General features: G+C 33.4%; 1 long non-coding RNA gene across 2 annotated transcripts in view; it reads left to right on the forward strand.

Annotated features, from left to right (window-relative positions):
* LOC136026020 (uncharacterized) overlaps positions 1-12921 on the forward strand; it is a 59431-nt gene that overhangs the window by 4480 nt on the left and 42030 nt on the right. For both annotated transcript variants that reach the window (XR_010617189.1, XR_010617190.1), the window contains exon 2: positions 8357-8489. This is a non-coding gene — a long non-coding RNA (uncharacterized LOC136026020). The remainder of the gene's footprint in view (positions 1-8356; positions 8490-12921) is intronic.

Raw genomic sequence — 12921 nt, forward strand, 5'->3', positions numbered from 1 at the left:
TCAATAGTAACTGAAACTCTAAAAAATGGAATTTTGATATTAATAGTTACATCAAAAGAATTGCATTTTAATACTAATTTTAAATATAGTTTCATCAAGTTTAGTCTTACCCATCAAAAGTTACTAGCCTGAGAATATTTTTATTATTTTAGAAAATAGAGGGAAGCACCCTCTAAAAGTCATACAATCTTAACGAAAATTGCACCATCGCAATCGCACGAAAATCTCACCATCAGATTGAGCGTATCAGAGGACCCTACTGTATAAGTGTCAAGCTCCGATCTACAAAAATATGGAATTTCGCATTTTTTTGCCAGAAGACAGATAACGGATGCGCCTTTATTTGTTTTTTTTTGTTGTTTGTTGTTTTTTTCCCCCAGGGGTAATCGTATCGACTCAGTGGTCCCAGAATGTCGCGAGAGGGCTCATTCTAACAGAAATTAAAAGTTATTGTGCCCTTTTTAAGTGACAAGAATTGGAGGGCACCAAGCCCCCCTCCCACGCCAATTTTTTCCCCGAAGTCACCGGATAAAAACTCTGTCTCCGTGGGAGGGGCTGCAAGTTACAAACTTTGTCTGGTGTTTACGTATAGTAATGGTTATTGGGAAGTGTACAGGCGTTTTCAGGGTTATCTTTTCGGTTTGCGGGGGGGGGGAAGTTGAGGATAGATTTTTTTTATTTATTTAAAAAATAAATATAAAAAGTTTTTTTCAACTGAAACTAAGGAGCAGCATTAAAACTTAAAACGAACAGAAATTATTACGTATATGGGGGGGTTCACCTCCTCGTAACACCTCGCTCTTTACGCTAGAGTATTTTTAGTAATTTCAACTATTTGTTCTATGGCCTTTGTGATTCAGAGGTCATTCGTAAGGAATTGGAACAAAAGTTAAGCTTTAGTGTAAAGAGCGAGGCATCGACGAGGGTTGAACCCCCTCATATACGCAATAAAAACATACGAATATAGAAGTTCGTTACGTAAGTTAATTCGTAAGTTACGTATATTTTTTACCAATGAAAACTTTTGTAAAAAATTAAAAGTTCTAGTTGCTTTTTTAAGTAATCAAAAACTTTGAGGGCAGCTAGGCCTCCTCCCTCGTTCCTTTTTTCTCAAAATTTCCGATTAATTGCAATTAATTAAGATGCAAATTTTGTTTTAATTATTTATGTGCGGAGAGCCAAGATCAAAACATGCATTAATTCAAAAACGTCCAGAAATTAAATAAAAAAAAAACAAGTTTTTTTAAATGAAAGTAAGGAGCAACATTAAAACTTAAAACGAATAGAAATTACTCTGTATATGAAAGGGGCTTTTCCTCCTCAACGCCCCGCTCTTTACGCTAAAGTTTCTTACTGTTTTAAAATTAGAGTTAATAGAAAGAGTCAAACTTTAGCGTAAAGAGCGAGGCGTTGAGGAGGAAAAGCCCCTTTCATATACGGAGTAATTTTGTTCGTTTTAAGTTTTAATGTTGCTCCTTACTTTCATTTACAAAACTTGTTTTTTTTATTCATTCAACAAATAAGCTGTATATAATCTATGTAACTGCAAAATTAACTGAAATCCTTTAAAAGAAACTTTAATCCTGGAATGTTTTAAAAACTGATTCGTTATTTTTATACTTTTTAACAAAAAAAAATTTTTTGAGAAAAAACTTCTGATTTCTTGTTCAAAAATTTATATGATTTTATCCTTAAATATATAACCCTCTCAACTATTTATATAAGATTAAAAATGATTTGCAATTAGGTAATTTTTGGTTTATCACTATGAATTAGGTTTCATGAAGAAGATTTATGATTGAAAATAATTTCTTAACATGATACCTAAAAGAGTACGATTATTGAACGTGAAAATGGGTTTCGATCAGGAATTGTTTTTACTTACGTTTTAAAATATTACCTTTCTATCAGATACTCATCTCTATCATTTGAATATATGTTTAGCAAGACAGAATAAAAAAAGGGTGCAAGCAGAACGTGATGCTTAAATTTATTACCTAAATTTATGCTAACAAAGAAAAGTATGATTAAAAATTTATTGCTTTAAGGTAAACAACACAATTATTAACACATTTAACAATACATTTAAGTACTTTAAACAACACAATTATTGAAGGAGACAGTGATTTTCAGTCAAACAATTGTATGTTGCATTCTCAAATATATTTTTTCTCAAGTATTTGCATTAACGTGGTTCTTGAAACCTTTTAGTCCTATATATCAAGTTATCAGATGCATATTTATTATTTATTATAAATTTTGGAAAATTATATTCAGTTTCAATTATTAGGGTAATTTGGTTCCCTTTGGATGTCGAACTATTCAGGGCTTCATAATGTTCCAATTTCTCTCTTTTTTCGGCTCTTTATATTCTGAAAAGTCTTCACGCATGCTTGATTGTCAATTAAGATATATATATATATATATATATATATATATATATATATATATATATATATATATATATATACATATATATATATATATATATATATATATATATATATATATATATATATATATATATATATATATATATATATATATATACGTATCGGCTTGGATTCAGTTAGCTTTGTCCATTTTATGCAAAATTTATATATATATATATATATATATATATATATATATATATATATATATATATATATATATATATATATATATATATATATATATATATATATACTTATTGAAGATTGTAGCAAATTAAGGTCCTAATTAATTACCTGCTTGTTCACATCGAGATCATTTGGGTATATTACTACTCCGACCCTTGATTTTCCATCAAACTGCGAACCGTCAGTATAACAGACTGTCATGTTGTTTTGATGGAGCAGCTCTATCTCCTGCTCGACTTCTTTCCTATTCTTTAAGACTGGACAGGATTATCCATTCGTAATATTGCTGTTAGGAAAAGATTTTCCTTAGGCATCTGCTGCCCCCTGCACTGAAGCAATGACCTACAGATGACAACGTGGCTTTTATTTTTCAATTTCGTATATGCTGTCTTTGGCTCCATTGACCATTTATCTGCATTCTCACAGCCCATTTTATTGCTTCCCCTTCTAGAATTTTTTTTATGTGTTGGAGTTCCAAGATAATCTCTGCCATGGCAGTTCCATGTTATACCATATAATCATTAGGTATGCTAGGCTTTGCATCCTTATAAAGGGGGTTATCTGGCTCGTAATTCGAGTTGAATTGATCCAAACCTTTGATACGACAGAATCAGTCTGATTACCGGTTTAAATAAATACATGATCTTATTAGGAGCCAAGCCACAGCTCTTTTCCACAATTCATTGACATTGAATTTGGAAATCAGTGGATTTCCGTGCTTTTTCAAGGGAGTGTGTTTTAAAGTTCGGCTGATGATCAATTATCACCCCTAAATGTTTTGCCTGTTTCTTCGGGCATATCGAGTGATCATATATTTTTAGAGCAAAAGAAACTAGCCATTTCTCTTTTGGCGAAACTACTATTTCACTGTTTTCAGGTGCTAAACGAAGTCTATGTTTCAGTGACTATATTTGGATTTTATCTTGTCCAACATATTCTGTCCCAAATCAAACACGTTCATTAGATGTTTTCCTCTCAATGGGGATGCTAGATCGTCTGCATATGCCTGGCTGTATCAGGATTAGTGTTATAGGAAACTCAACAAACTGACCCTTCCCACCCCTCTGTGAACATCGTTTATGAACAGTTTTTGATTTCTCGATTTCTTTAGCTCTATGACTACCTGCCGATTCTTGAGCATATGGGAATTCTATTTCTTAAGAGATTTATCTAGTCTTACTTCCGCCATTGCAATTTGTACGGATTTAAAGGTGACATTATCAAATACTCCTTCTATACAAAGAAATTTAACACAAGGCATATCCTTTACTCCTAAGGCTTCGTGATCCGCTGCGTCTATAGAGCCTGCTATCTTAAAACCTATTTGCTTATCGGACATCATATTCTTGGTATTCGGATTACTTGTCATGAACATGGATCAATCGCTCTATCACTTTCAGTTGAAAGGAGGTTAATGTAATCATTCTGTAAGACTATATCTGACTATATCTGTAAGACCTATTTGCTTATCGGATATCATATTCTTGGTATTCGGATTACTTGTCATGAACATGGATCAATCGCTCTATCACTTTCAGTTGAAAGGAGGTTAATGTAATCATTCTGTAAGACTATATCTGACTATATCTGTAAGACCTATTTGCTTATCGGATATCATATTCTTGGTATTCGGATTACTTGTCATGAACATGGATCAATCGCTCTATCACTTTCAGTTGAAAGGAGGTTAATGTAATCATTCTGTAAGACTTGGTGTTTTAAGTAATACTCTTTCCCTGGCTTGGTATGAAAACGCCTGTGACCTTAATTCATTCCAGGTAACATAACCCAGAGCATTACCAATATAATAGGTTTGTATTTTCTCCCATCCTTTCTGGATCAGTGTGGAGGATGCCCTAGTGGTTCCGGGGGCTTTTTAAAACTGAAAATCATCCACGAATTTTTTACCCAGTCCCCCCTCACAATTTGCAAAGCCAGCTCCTCCCCCGTATTTGGCTTTATAAAATAAGCTGCCATGGGACTACTTTCTTCTGGTTCTTTGACAAAGATGTCAAGCATGCGGTTCAGAGTTTCCTCCAGGCCTGCTGTGAGGATGCCATCTACTCTGTGCCCGATGGGTTTTTTCAAAGTCTTTAGTAGCTCATTACTAGCTTCATCTGACTATGCTTTCGCAAAATCCTCTCTTTGAGTTACTTTTTGTTCTTCTTATCTCTATTTTAAGGTGTTTAAGCCTTCCGAGTAACCATTTGAGCCTCCTGGATTATTTGTTCGGATAGCTATTCTTAGTGTCCTTTAGGTAAGTTTTCTCCTTTGACTCAATTTCGAAGCCCACCAGTTATTGGCTTGGTCCGTCTACTCAACAAGCGTTTGGAGGTTGTCTTTTTAAACGCACTGCTCATGCTTTCTGTGATTCTTTCTACCTCCTTGTCTAGATCCTCTTCGGTTACTCCGGCTTGGGGCGGATTGGCAAGTGTTTTGACTAGTACCTGCTTACACTTGTGCCAGTTCGTTCTCTTTTTATCCCTCAGAAGTTTCATTTGTCACTGTGATATATCTGTTTTCAATCTTATTATTTGATGGTCAGAGAAACGGAAGATCGCTCATATGCCATTCTTTTACCAGTCTCTCACGTTTTAAAGAGATTATTTTAAGATCCGAAACCTCTTTTCTTCCTTTCTTTCCCTGGTTGCACCATTTCAGGTCCTCTCCAACCATTTGTATATATATATATATATATATATATATATATATATATATATATATATATATATATATATATATATATATATATATATATATATATATATATATATATATATATATATATATATATATATATATATATATGAGATTCACTTAGGCCCTGGCACTCGGCACACGGCAGGCTTGTATATATGAGATTCTCAACTTACGTACTAGCATAATTATCGTGTTATTCTCTAATTTTAAGTCATGAGGTGTTAAATTAGCAATTTCAAGTGAATTAAGAAATTCGGGCGGGAATTTAGTTTCTCCCTCCTGTTTATCCTTTACAGCATCATAAGTTTTATAGGTTTTATATGCTCCTGGTATTTGTTATGATTCTCGCTGTTTTTTCTCTTCTAACCTCAGATTTGTCTACGATTCGACGTGATCCCCACCGTTGCTTGTCTTCTAGCCACAAATTTCGTTGTCCATCATTTTATTTTTTATTCTTTGTGATGATTGTTGTCGCATGTCTTCTAACCGAAGATCTCCCTGTGCTTCATTTTTGTTCATAATTAGTCAACACCTTTTGCTTTAGCTGTTCAGGTTCATTCACCGTTTTTTATAATTTCGCATGGAGTCACTGATTCCAAAAAGACTTGTTTCCAGCTTTTTCGGTAATTATATTGCTGCTTTAATTGCGTTGTTGTATAATAACTAATATTAAGGTTTTACTTTCTTAAAATATAAACCCCTGTGTGTGCTAAATGAAAAGAAAATAGTTTTTAACGTCTTAAATTATCTGATGCCTTCATAATAATTTCCTTAAATATTCAGAGGGTATTGCCAAATCAGTTTTGAAGCTGAAAATTTCTACTGCATGTATGACATCCATCCTCAACTATAGGAAAACCTGATGGGACTGTCGGAATCAATATGAAATTTAAACGGAGCAAGTAAAAACGTAAAGGTTATTAGAGCCTTGATTTCCATTAATAGAAGTTCTGCTATGAGTGACAATGAAACAAAGTGACAAAGGAAAGTTTTGACAAAGGAAAGGAAAGGAAAATGATAAGGAAAGAAGTGACAAAGGGGCGCATCTAACTTGTCCCTCAAGTAATCTCTTTATTGAAACTTTCATTGCTTTGTCATTCTAATACTATGTTTAATAACGATTTAAGAATAGTATCTTGAGATCCAGAATCTAGACAGCGTAGACAATGATAGACCCCGCGTTTGGTTAAGCTTATTGCAAATATTTTTTTTTCAAAATTCTACATGTCTTTACTGAACGCAGGGTACCCTTCGTTCGGTTTAGCTTATTACAATTATTTTTTTTCAATTTTTATGCTATGTTCAGAAGCATAGGATTTTGAAAAAAAAACTTAATTGCAATAAGCTTAACCGAACATGGGGATATAGACTTGTGTCTTGATTCGAGCCCAGCTTCAATTTTCCCTTTACTACAAATATAGACGAGAGAATTATGGAAAGGCAGTGTGGTCTTCGTCATTATTTTCCCTTTACGTTCCACACAAATTAAATAAATCAGTAAAAACTCTGATGATATATATATATATATATATATATATATATATATATATATATATATATATATATATATATATATATATATATATATATATATATATATATATATATATATATATATATATATATATATATATCTATATATATAAAAATAAGTTGTCTGTGTGTGGATCAGGTGACGTCATGTTTGTCCGCATATGACGTCTGAATTATTTCACACTAATACAAAAGAAGAAAAAAACTAAAAAAGGTAAAAACTACAAAAAAAACTAAAAAGAAAAAAAAACTAAAAAAGCTAAAAAACTAAAAAAAACTAAAAAAAGGTAAAAATCTAATAACTAAAAAAAAAATGAAAAAAATAAAAAAAGGCAAAAACTACTAAAAAAATAAAAACTAATAAAAAAACTAAAAAAGCTAAAAAACTAAAAAAACTAAAAAAAACTAAAAAAAACTAAAAAAAACTAAAAACTAAAAAAGAAAAAAACTAAAAAAAAGGAAAAAACTGAAAAATAAAAGAGAAAAAGAAAACTAAAAAAATATGAATAAATATATATAAAAATAAGTTGTTTGTGGGTTATGTCTGTCTGTCTGTCTGTCGAGTGACGTCGTGTTTGTCCGCATATGACGTCTGAATTATTTCACACTAATACAAAAGAAGAAAAAAAACTAAAAAAGGTAAAAACTACAAAAAAACTAAAAAGAAAAAAAACTAAAAAAGCTAAAAAACTAAAAAAGACCGGGACACAGGGACACAACTACAATGGGGACGCCGGGGGGCACAGGGGGATATAAATGACGATCGGGACACCGGGACACAAGGAATATAAATGACGCCCGGGACACTCAAAGAGAAATCACAGACTGGAACACCGGGACACAAATGACGACCGGGACACAGGGAATATAAATGACGACCGGGACACAGGGACATAACTACAAAGGGGACGCCGGGGTGCACAGGGGGATATATAAATGACGATGGCGACTCAGGGAATGGTCGATTAGCAATCACCATCAACAAAGCTCAAGGGCAATCATTAGAATCATGAGGTATAGATCTGAATACGGATTGTTTTCCCATGGACCATTATATGTTGCATGTTCAAGAGTCGGTAAACCTGACAATCTATTTATATGCACAGACAATGGGACAGCAAAGAATGTTGTATATTCGCAAGTTTTACGTAGTTAAAAACATATATATATATATATATATATATATATATATATATATATATATATATATATATATATATATATATATATATATATATCTATCTATATTCACAGGTGGGACATAGGGACACAACTACAATGGCGCGTAACGACTTACACGTGCGGGGGGGCTTGGGGGGGCGCGAAGCGCCCCCACCAACTAGGTGTTGGGGTGGCGCGAAGCGCCACCCCAACAGCTAGTATATATATATATATATATATATATATATATATATATATATATATATATATATATATATATATATATATATATATATATATATATATATATATGAATTCACCTATATTTACTTATATTCTAGAATTATCTGATCAACTACTAGATGATGCTGTTGGTTCGAGCTCTCAAATGCTGAATGACACCTGCTTATTCAAGCTCAGGAGATGAAGTTTCTGGCTTTGATTGTGGTAACTAGGGACGCTGTAATTACTGTGGTAAGATTTTCAAATTAAGAGGTTCACGCCACATCATAGTCACACTTGTCGATAAAGAAATTATCAAAATCTAAAGATGGGAATAAAAATTATGGTATATTTTCAGTATGGTGATAATGAACCAAAGCCTCAGTAACTAATGAAGTAGTGATGCAAGTACTTGATCGACTAGTCGAATCGGAGTTCTGAGACAGATTTGAAATAATTCTATTTTCTACTTATTTTGATGGTTGCATTCAATTCGTTTATCGCCCTTTGGCTAGGCCTGTAGACGTTATATTTCTAGATATAACAGACAACGTGAGTTTTAACTATCTCGTTTTGTTATTCCATGAAAAATTGTTAAATAAAATTGAAAAGAAAATATTTACTTGAACTTAATAAAAAACTTATCGCCGACAATATTTTTCCTTTAAAGGAAATTTTCAACCTTACACCTCACTCCTTCTGACTACGAAACTGGTTTCTGCCAATCATTGATATTTTTATATTTAGACTGGTTTTTCTTACCAAAAACAATAAATATGTGCCTATATTGTAGGAATAAAAATGTATATTCAATTCAAGCTTGCTACAGCGTGTATCGCGGCCTTCGCATACATACCTATTTATGTACTGAAATTTGTCGAACTAGTCGCAATAAAAAAGGGAATTTCCACCCTTTCTTTTGCTTGGAATGGATTTGAATTATATACCAAGAATGAATAAATCTTCAAGAAATTTGCACCGCGAAAACCCATAATGTATTTGTAATGAATGTGAAACAGATACTTTAATAAAAAAATACATTTTTGCAAACCTTGTTTAACACCAGAATTTTGCTAACGGGTCCGTTCATAATGAAATTTGGCTAAAATCAGAGCCAGTTGGAGCCACTGCCCGACTTTTTTTTTTTTTAATTAAGCTGAGAATGATCTCTAATATCATATATCAATCCTTGTCTATGTGGAAAAAGTTAAAGGAATTTAAACTAAAAGATCTTGATTGATTTATTTTCGGATCCCAAGACAGCTTTCAGACAATAGACTCAGTCTTTAACTAAGTTAGCCCAAATCAGAGGAAGTAAATAAAATCATAGGTAAAGATTTTTATGATTAATCTCCCAGGTTAGGAGCTAAGTCTTCTCTTTTTTTTCTTGAAGTCATTTTTTCACTAGGTTCCAGAGGCGGATTTAGATATAGAAAATCTGGGGGGGGGGATGTGACAAGGGTGCCAATAAGCAACATTTTGGGAGGTGGGCCAATGTGACAAGGGGCCCAGTAATTGACCTAGTTGGACAAATTTATTTAAAAAAAAGAGTGAAAACAGAAAAAACAAGGAATGAGGGCGCCAGAAATCTTGGGGTGGCAGAGTTCTCCCGACCCCCAGGATTGGCCATTGGTAGGTTCTGACTATTTGTCTTCTGTTAATTTCTTACTATGAAGGAATGCAAAGTAACCCAAAATTACGAAAAAAGATCTGGAATGATTGCTTCTTAATAGACCTTTTAGCATTCTTTTTAGTTTGATTTTTCTAAGTGTGTGACTGCTGGTGTTTGAAAACTCTAGAGCTTTGATTACTATTGAGCCGGGTTGCTCTTTACCACAGTTCGTTACTACGAACTGTTTGAAAACAGAGTTCAAAAATGACTATTTTAAGGCATGAAGCTAATTGAAAAGTCAGAAGTAACTACAGTATCTAGTTTTGTTACATGCTTTAATGATCTTTAGAAACTTCAAAATAGTGGTTGTTCACTAACGCGAGATGGCAAAAAAAAAATTTCTTGACTGAAATTTAGCGGAGTTGGTAATTTTGTTATTTTTAATATTTTTTTTGGAAAAGATTAAATTTATAGATGAAGTTCTACCAAATCATACTCTTCCATTTTATGGAAAATATCAGGAAGTCTCTCCGATAAATAAATACATGTTCCATGCTCCGGAGAGCAAACTGCACAACCAGTAACTACCAGAAAATATTTCCTATAAGTGAATTTACATTTTACCTACGTTGTTTTTCTTTCCTTTATCTCTTTTTGTATTTAAATTTTGTTTTGTGTGTATAAGTATTTTGTCAGTACTATAGCTCAATTCTGTCGAAGTGGGGACTTACCCGTGGGGAAAAAGCTTTAAGATGTTAGTCTTATTTTTCTTTGAAACTAACCAAATTCAGTATAAGTTGTCTCGTGCTCGCCCAAGCGAAGTCATTAAAAGCCGGCGAGGTCAGGTTTTTGCTTGCTTCGATATAAAAGTGCATTTTGATAAACTCAATAACAGCTCTCGGAGCTGTCTATTTTTCCTATTTTACAAAAGAAATAATGTCATTTTTAATTTCATTTGCTCCAAACAGCAATTGTCAGTTTGAATGACAATTGATACAAAAAAAAGCCTGCAATCATCAGCCGGGCGTTTATTTGGCACATTTTAAAATATTTTTATGAACGGACTATTCAAATGTTAGCATGCAGAGCAGAGAGTTAGGAGAGGGGGCCCCGCTTTTAGGTAATAAGACGTCATAAATAAGACCTGCACGTTTTCTAATACACCTGGTGGAGAAACGTTAATTATATTTTGGATTAATAAAGGCCAGAGACCATGAAAATAATGACGATATCCTTTTCATGCTTCCCAGCCTTTCCACTCCACAAATGATGTTTAAAAAGGGTCATTTTTGATACTATAAGGTACTTTAAGATGATTGTTTCAAGTCTAATCCATTGTAGTGTATTGTATCAGATTAACGACGCTTCTTGACTACTTTGGTACCTGCGTTGGCCCTGCAGTGCATTACTGTAGCATGATTCGATCTCTGGGTCCCGTATTACCAAGCTAAGGTCAAATCCACTGCGCCACCACAGGAATGTGTAATCCATAATATGTGTATACATATAGCTTTCAAATGAGTCGCTAAATAAAGCTCTTTGAAGTTACAGCTTCCAGTGCTCCATATGCGGCATAGAAAAAAAAAGACAAGTTAGTGCTTTCTAAACAAAAAAGTGGTTTTCCTTGTTCAACGTAAGGGACTTTAATTATGCTATGCAGGGTTTTACCCTTGGTTCCCATTGATGCGATTTTTGACGCAAAACGGCACACGGATACTGAATGCTGGAAAATTGCCAAATCTTCACATAGAAATGGTTCGTTGCAGCCGTTGAAGCACAAAAATAGTATGAGATATTTATGAAGCAAGTGCATAGGAATAGTATTATCTGCAGAGAATACATAGGGCTGTATTATCCTAGGCTAGCTATGCCTTATTAAAAAAAATATTATCTTCTATTTTCATTTCCCCGGAAATATTCCCCTAGGCGCTGAAGACTAAAATCTTGGACTAGAAGGACATGAACCTCATGTTTTTTGTCAAATATAAATAGAAAATTTCTGATAAACATGACTAGTTTCTCAATTACGTGTGCTTTATGGTTCGGAAAACTTTTAGTTCAGAATAACAGATGCGATGTTCAACTGACTCAGTTGAAATATTTCAGCGCTGCCGTTGTTCTGTTGTGATGCATAGACTTGTAGCAAAAAAACGAAGAAATTTAATGGACCACGCAAAAACGGCGCTTTTAGCGTGACATTGTATCTGTGGAAACCCAGAATTGGACCAAAAGGAATTCCACTGGAGAACTTTTCATGTCGACCTAACGTTGTTTCCAGTACAACAGTGCATTTGAAGTACAACAAAGCCCTAAAGTAGTCTGCAGAAAATAGAGCACTGATTTATGAGGTCCTAAATAGTCCTTGTCTTTGACCAGCCATGATATTGATAACTCTTCGTATACAATTTTTTAATTATCTCTTTTAACTGCAGCGATAAGAGGAGTTTTTGTTTTTGTAACTGAGGGGCTTCAGTATTATTCGAAATAAAGAACTAACAACATAATATGAATTTTAGAAATCTCGTTATTTTTGCCTTTGGATCCTAACACTACCCGGGGACCTTCTCTTCACAATTATCTATTAAATGATAATCTATTCGACATAATTAGGCTCTTTCAAATCATGTAAAAACATCCTATCGTGTTTCATTTTTCATTTGTTGAAAACCTGGGGTGTAATTTGCTATGATGCACTGGAGGAGGGAGGACAACAGCCCCTTCCATATCTCAGTTGCCCCCCGGCTGAAATTTAGTTTCTAAAGAGAATCTTGTCAAAACTCAGATAAGCATGCATAATTTAAGCATCCAGAGAAACAGGCCAATTTTCTTTAGTATATCTTTGCCTTTATGGTACTATATGGCTCATTTAAATTTTCCGCTGTTATTTTCACTTGATTGGGGAAAATTGGCTCTAACTTTTAGTTAGAGCTAACTTTAGTTAATTTTAGGTTTCAACTTCGCTTTTTACTTTTATCCGAAAAATTCTTTCTTTTAACTTGCTATATAAACATAAATGACGTCATATTGAAACAGAGAGATAACAGGCAGGCATTTATATATATATATAAAGAT

Source organism: Artemia franciscana, chromosome 4, assembly GCF_032884065.1.
Source record: "Artemia franciscana chromosome 4, ASM3288406v1, whole genome shotgun sequence".
NCBI classification, from domain to species: Eukaryota; Metazoa; Arthropoda; class Branchiopoda; order Anostraca; family Artemiidae; genus Artemia; species Artemia franciscana.